The 7,658-nt window shown below is 33.8% G+C and overlaps 2 long non-coding RNA genes across 6 annotated transcripts in view; one reads left to right on the plus strand and one right to left on the minus strand.

Moving 5' to 3' along the window:
* The window catches only part of LOC128250326 (uncharacterized), an 80,853-nt gene extending 77,563 nt beyond the window's left edge, over positions 1–3,290 (plus strand). The window contains exon 2 of the long non-coding RNA XR_008266352.1: positions 1,061–3,290. This is a non-coding gene — a long non-coding RNA (uncharacterized LOC128250326). The remainder of the gene's footprint in view (positions 1–1,060) is intronic.
* The window catches only part of LOC106881631 (uncharacterized), a 385,740-nt gene that overhangs the window by 288,349 nt on the left and 89,733 nt on the right, over positions 1–7,658 (minus strand). The window lies entirely within an intron of this gene.

The raw sequence follows: 7,658 nt of genomic DNA on the forward strand, positions 1-7,658 counted from the left end.
TATATATATATATATATATATATACGCGCACACACACTTATGCATATATATACATATATACATACACGAAAGTTAATTGCTCCCGCACTTTGACTAAGTAAGCAATCTCCGTCTAATCCTAGATCACATTACCATAATACTACTGTAGAATAAAGTGGTTTGTTATTCTGTTTCGTGTATAGTAGATGATTTGAATTTAATGCATGTCTAGGTGATATCGTATGGTTCTGCTAAGGATTAGCGATATAGGATATATAAGGAACGTTTTATTCACTGAGTTATGTTGATAGGTCGTTTATAGTTATATGAGTGGATGGCACTAAATAGCTGAGTCGTTATAAAACCGTGCAAAATGTCTCGAATTATTTAGTTAATCTATATACATCATGACTTTACAAACCACTGGAGTCAACTTAGCTTTTCCCTGTTCGTAATATACTGGAAATCAATTGAAAACACCTATAACTATCTGGCCTAATGCCAGACACTATTTATAAGAACGCTTAGTTTAGATTAAATGTTATCAAAAAACAGTTTTAGTTATTTGTGCGAATACTTACAATACGAAAACTCAGACTATATGTACAGTCCACACGCATACACATATAAGACAAAGAGTGTGTTTTCTGTATTTGTATAATATATATGTGCATGACTATACATACATACTTACACACACACACACATATGTACATACATACACACGAATACATGCACAAACGCATTTACTCGCAAACACATATGTACGTGCATATATGCATTCATGTACGATGTATAATTTATAGTATTATATACATATATACACATGCAGTGAGGACGTGGCCTGGTCGTTTGTATATGGCACTCACGATTGCAAAATCGTAGAGCTGATTCGGTCCCCCTAAAATGCTGGACTTGTGCCAAAATTTGGAACCATCATTATCTTTTTTTCGCTTCCTTATTGGAGGCCATTTATTTCTACAACACTTCCTTGGATTATACATGGGAATATACAATTATAGAATTAGCTGTAGATGTATTTATCGATGCAAATATCTAAACACAATTCTTTCTATTGCAGACACAACGCCTGAAATTTTATCAGGTAGGGGACGGCTGGTCGATTACAATGACCTCAGTCTTCAAATAGTACTTATTTTATCGACTCAGAAAGGATGGATTGCATTGATGTCGTTTCCCAATTAGTATTCAGTTTATCAACCCAGAAAGGGATGAAAGACAAAGCCGACTTCGGTGAAATTTGAACTCAGTGATAAGAAACTCTCAATAAAGCTGAACAGCAGTAGGTCTCCAGAGAAGAAACCCCCATCAGGCAAGTGTTTCATCCCCTATCTTCTTACTCTCTAAGGGGACTGGGTATCTTTCTGATGACACTTTTTAGCCACTTGGAGACTTATGCATTTAGATCGCCTCGAGATTTTATATGGTTGTAACGCCTTTCAGTTGACTCAGCTTTCAAACTTATATTCAAAGAAGAAATAACGTTGGCTGTCACGGCTGCAGTGAAACGTCAACGCTGTCACCTTGACTCACTGAGAGTTACTTCCCTTAGCGCTAAAACACAAAAATATTTCTTTTAAACGGTATAAAGGGAGTCTTTGTTCCTCCTCGACCAGATTCAGCTGGATCATCTCTTTATTATTTCTGATGTTGCTTTTAGGGCTTTCGTCTTGTTCTTTCCAGAGACTGAGAGCTGTTTCATTAGATCGTAAGCAGTATTGCCCACAAAACATCTGACTCCAACCTCAATGACGAGTACCTTGATCTGGAAGTTCGCTTCCTTCAGGCTGTTGGCCTCAATGGCTTGTTTTTCAGTGTGCTTCTTCCATTCTAATTTCAAACGGCACGGTGAGTTCAATCAAAAGCAGTTGCTTTAATGAAATGGAATGGAGTACTCTTCCTGATAATTTCTGATTGTTTTGATGATCCTGTGAGGTTGGTTCCCAGTCATCCTCACACCCAGAAGACTCCATTCCCGTGCCCCATATGGCATAGCTGTTCGTGGCCATAATTTGCTGCCTTCTGACGCTAGAATATTGTTGGAGATTCTGGTTTTATTCTCGATGTACTTATCGTGCGTACGATCTCCTTAAGCACTTGATTGTGCCTCCACGTAACCAGAACATGTTTCATCGTCTACCTACCCCGACAGAGTTGGCATTCAGGATTATCTGGTTTGCACCACTTCACTAGATTCATATTCGAAGGCAGAAGATCATAGACAGAGCTGAAGATAAAGCTTATTCTAAGAGGTGCCATACGCCTCAAATCGTTCCACCTAAGTCGCTTTTTGAGTGCACCTTCTCACATCGTTCCTCTTGGCTCTGCTCTACTACCTTCCAGAAGAAATGGCGCAAAGCATTTTGTCTGATGTGCTAACAATTCAGCCAGCGTGCCACCTTAATATATAAACATAAAAATATCTGCTGATGTTATATAACTTAATTACTATTTAATCCTTTCATCACTAACAATGGTGGTGAAGATGGCCATTGATATGCATTCTGACTAAATGCTCTGATAAATACGATGATGGTCCTCTCTGAGCATTATTTCTAGAAGGTAAATTTGAGAGTCCTGCAAGGATTCTGACTGCATGTGTGCTAGATGATCCCATTCGATTATCAAATATATTGGTTTATGTGCATTAGGGAGAGCTGCTCCTCGTACTACTTTCTAGTGGCACGTCCACTTGCTAAGCATATGTGACTGTCCCCTCAGCTGTCATATGCTAAGCATATGTGACTGTCCCCTCAGTTTTATTGGTAGTCTTTTTGTGAAATGGGAAGAGGGGGATTTTTCTTTTCATTTCTCTGAAATTTGTAGAGCGTGATGTTGAAACACGAACCTATTTTTGCCATTTCTATCTTAGCAACAAAAGAACCTACGCAGTAAAATGCCTAGTATCTGATCGATATTACATTTTATTTATTGCTTTATTGTTTTAAAGAGAGAACGAAAAAATAAAGAATTGACGATCCGAAATCCTGGAGACATGTGAAATGTTTGCTTTAAAGAGGTGAAGTGACAGAGTAAAGAGTATCAAACTGAAACAATGCAACGCTGAGTTATGCATCAATGGCTGCAACTTTATGGAGTTTACAGTCTAAGATAAAGGACAAGAGGAGGTTCGTATCTCATAAATATTCAAAAAGAATCATTTACCCCCACAGAGAAACAACAAAACACTATTCATAAAAGGGTCATCAGTCGGCAGCAGCTGTAGAAGTTATTACTACATTTACCCATCAAATGGAGCAAAATAAAAATTCTGTTAAACCAAGAGTAAATGTTTGTCACGAGTCTATTTTTGCCTGCAGATTTTAGTCGTTTTTATGCTGATAGGATTTCAAATCGAATCACAAAGGAGTAAACTAAAGAGGGTGAATGAAAAATTGTGCTCTAGCAAAACTAGATTAATGCCATATGATAGTGTCTTGAGTAGCTGGAAGGAATCGGTACAAACAGCAGATTATAAATTCTTGATTCAGAACATTTAACGTTCAGTACAAGTTCCAAATTGACAATTCGTCTCCTATTGGAAAGAGTTGATGAATGCGTGTTAGCCTATCAAGTTTGAGCGGAGAGTTATTTTTATAATCACATTTATAAAATAGTTTTTTTCCATGATCAGAATTTCAAAAAAACAAAAGGAACAGTTTTCTATATTTACACTGATGTTGTTCAAGAGATTATTTTTAAAGGGTGTTGTACTTAAAGCAAACTATTTTTTCTTTCAGAGGATGAGTGTCATAGAGTAAAAATATACTGTAAACACCTAAAACTAACAGACAGCACATTTATGCAAGAAAATTATTTCATTACATTTACAATTTTCAATTTCTTAGCGATCCTTTCACTTAAATTTTATTAGGGTGGTCTACATTCAAAATGTGATACATAAGATAATGAAAAATTGTTAACTGAGTGCCTATAGCATTTTTGTTTAAGTGTAATACCTTGAATTAATTATAAGGTAAATATTTTAAAATGAAAAGAAACGACACCATATAATATCTCATGCATTCTTCCGATAACATGAGTTAATATGAAAACAATTATAATTAAAATATAAACGTCAAACACCTGACTATTTGCCAGACACCTGACTATGTGCCAATTCTTACGATTTTGATGATTGTCTTCATATTTTGTCTATATAGACTGTACCCATTATAAACATTTAATAACCTATTGTGTATATATGAAATAATGTATGAAAATAGATCCTATTCAAATCAAACCAAACAGATATTCAAACTTTGAACCTGCAAGCATGAAAATAGGTACAGTACGGTATACAGGTTAGCTCACAATTATCTACAGCAACTCTGCTGTACTTTGTTTTCTATTAAGTTTATTTTTTATTTATGGTCAATCAATTATTTTTATGGGAAAAAATACTCTACTATTTCAATTTGATATTTAATATTTACCTCTTATATACGATCTCTCTTATTTATTTATTTTAGAAATCTTTTATTGAGTCTGTTGAGAACTATCGAACATTTAAGAACAATTTTACTAAATTAAATTGTCTTCTATTCTATTTAGTAGTTCCATATTATTCTTGTCGTCGGAATACCTAATTTTTTAAACATTCTTTTCGTTTCCGCTCAGTTTTGTGTTTTCCGGTACAACGTTGGTGTAAATTCCTTTCCAAATGCACATTTGACTTCATAATGCTTATGGCGCCCATCTCATTCTTTGGTTATCGGTGCGTTGACTTTCAAGGAGCTCTGGTCTATCTTTGACAGGATTTGTGGGTTATTAGTACCCACACACCACTTTCACTGGGCAAGCCGACCACTCGATCAAAAGTAATTAGTACTGGCTTATATAATTACCTGTAAAAAAACCTCTGTCTGTAATGAAGTCGATCCTTACCTGACTATAGCACAACATTAATATGGCTTCTGTTCATAGTTACAATTATATTTTAGATTTCATCGTCTGGATTTTAATGTTAGTTCCAGTAGGATAGAAAGAACATTTATTCAAGATGTCTTGAATGGGCAAGGATTTTTATGATACAATAGGCAAGGATTTTATGATACATGTTAATTTGATCTTTCAAGTTGGTTGCTATTCAATAGAAAAACGAGATTTCTAAGGTAAAGGCAATTTTAGAATGAAATGAATAAAAAGTATTTAGTTAGGAATGTAGAAAATTAATATATATTTTGGGAACAAGAGTCATGCAAATTTGTTGTGCAGTCAAGGTATATAGCATAGTTCAACTCAGGAGAGTAGTATACTTTAAAATATCTATAGAAGAGAGAGATAGGGACAGACAGACAGAGGGACAAGCAGACGAGTGGGATAATTTGTGATGGAAGGCTTACAAAACATTTCGATAATGTTTCTAATGATTAAACTCCGATTTCAAACAATTGACGTAAGGCTTTAATAGCAAATGTATCTGAGCTGGGTTAAGTTATAAATGGTTCATTTTGAAATATACAGTTTGATCCAAGTAACAAGGTTGCGATGTTGTTATAGATTTGTGTTCAAGCTTCTGATGACCGAATTGTCTCACTGCACATTATTTTGGATACTCAGTATTTCTATTTATAGACATTTAGGAAAGAAATTATGCTTGTGAATACCTGTCACCGAGTGAACACATATTCAGAATTTTAAAAAAAATATAAAAGGCATGATCGGCGAAGAAGCATTTATGGGAATGTAAAAATGGGTCCCTACTCGAACATTATATATACTTGAATCTGTAACATCATCTATGTGTAGTGTTAATGCCCATGTGAGTAGATTCTGCTTCCCACTATGATAAGGTCGACTATACAATTTGGTAAGTTGTATCATTAGACCGAGAATATGTTTCAAATGTTGAAAAATCTTTGAAACCTAGCCTTACATATAAAATTAATTTATCCTCATTCTAATTTTATTCACATTATCAATAATTTGACACCAAATATCCGTAATTAATATAAACTGCTAAACACAGCGAGGAAGGAGTTTAACCTCAATCTCCTGTACTTAGTATTAAATGGTAATGATGAATGTATTCGGAGATACTGTTACATTATTAATCTTTAATGTTCTAATGTATAGACAAAAGTTTCGTGATATTTATGTGGCATAACTAGATATAATTGACTGATTCTCATAACATATCAGCAATGTTAAACAAAATTATTATAATTTTATATTTTTGTATTCTTTGCAGTTTCGAAACTGTTTCTTTTCAGACCATTGTGTTATCTGAAAGCAACCAAATGACCTACATTCTCTTTATATAAATGATAGAAAAACTAAAAAGATAACGGGTTGTTACAGGAAATAAGGACATTTGGCACAAAAGAGATAGAATAATAACACCTTTAATCTACAGATCGCTTTATGTATTACATCAAATGTAAAAAGCTGTCGTATGTTCACGTAGAACAGATGGAAACTGATATTTTTATTATAATTTTTCTCTATACATGATGACGAATTTAAAATAACAGTTTGTTCTGCGTATCAACTGAAGAAAAGAATTGAGCAGATGAAAATTCAACTCTAGATTTGTTAAAGAATGATTAAAGATGTGTTAACTGGTGTGGTTGCCAGATGAAGATGTATTCAAAATAGCTTCGTTATTTAGCAATGACGAGCAAAGAGCACATAAACTAATTAAATGATTTTTTAACAGTTTCCTTAACTTGCTTTACTAGTATAACATCATTTTCTTAGGTATAAAACCGCATTGTGATAGAATTGTCCATGATACGTATACATGTGTATTAGTTTTATCATGATAGGTATACGTAGGTGTCTTATTCATTTAACTAAGCGATTAATGACGTGTAAATGAAACAGAAAGTAAATGTTGTTACCAAATGCACCAACTTATGCTGCAGGTCATCTTGCATTGTAATCGTCTCATCATTAATATACATTGAAAAGATATGAGAGTATTATGAAGAGTAAAACACTTGTTTTATGTATAATCAATGGTAAAGATTTGCCATATTCAGTTCGAACAATTTTCGGAATAATTGTTCAGCAATACCGAATCGAGAAACTGATATCAGATTTTTGGCATATATTCATACTTACATAAAAGAGCAAAATATATCTACCTTATTTTCGAGAAACTCTTCGTATTGTATTTTACTATTCCACACATGCAGAGCTAAGAATCGTTTAATCGTGAGCGATGCTTAAGCGAATCTGACAAAATTTAAATAAACTAAGTTGCAAATATTAAACATCAAATGAAAATTGAATTGAAGATAAGCGTGGGGAGGAAGGAATGTTACGTGTGAAAGAGGGTGAAAACTATGCTATGTTGAGAAAGATTAACTGAAATGATGGAAAGATATACGAAGAATGAAAATGTACGAGACAAAAAATACAGAAAGTAGAATGAATTCAAAATACATAAAGAGATAGATGTAATATGAATGATGGAAAACAAAAACTAGTTTACAGAAACAATACATGGAAGCATTTTTATATGGAACACCAGTTAAATGTAATGGGTATAGATATGTGTGTGTGTGTGCGTGTCTGTGTCTATATGAATGTGTGTGCGTGTGCGCTCGCGCGTGCGTATGTATTTATGTACTTTATATGCAATACACACATTTTCATGTTACTCATGCGTTTATATATACATATGTATATATATATATATATATATATAT

This window comes from Octopus bimaculoides, chromosome 20 (assembly GCF_001194135.2).
Source record: "Octopus bimaculoides isolate UCB-OBI-ISO-001 chromosome 20, ASM119413v2, whole genome shotgun sequence".
Taxonomy (NCBI): Eukaryota; Metazoa; Mollusca; class Cephalopoda; order Octopoda; family Octopodidae; genus Octopus; species Octopus bimaculoides.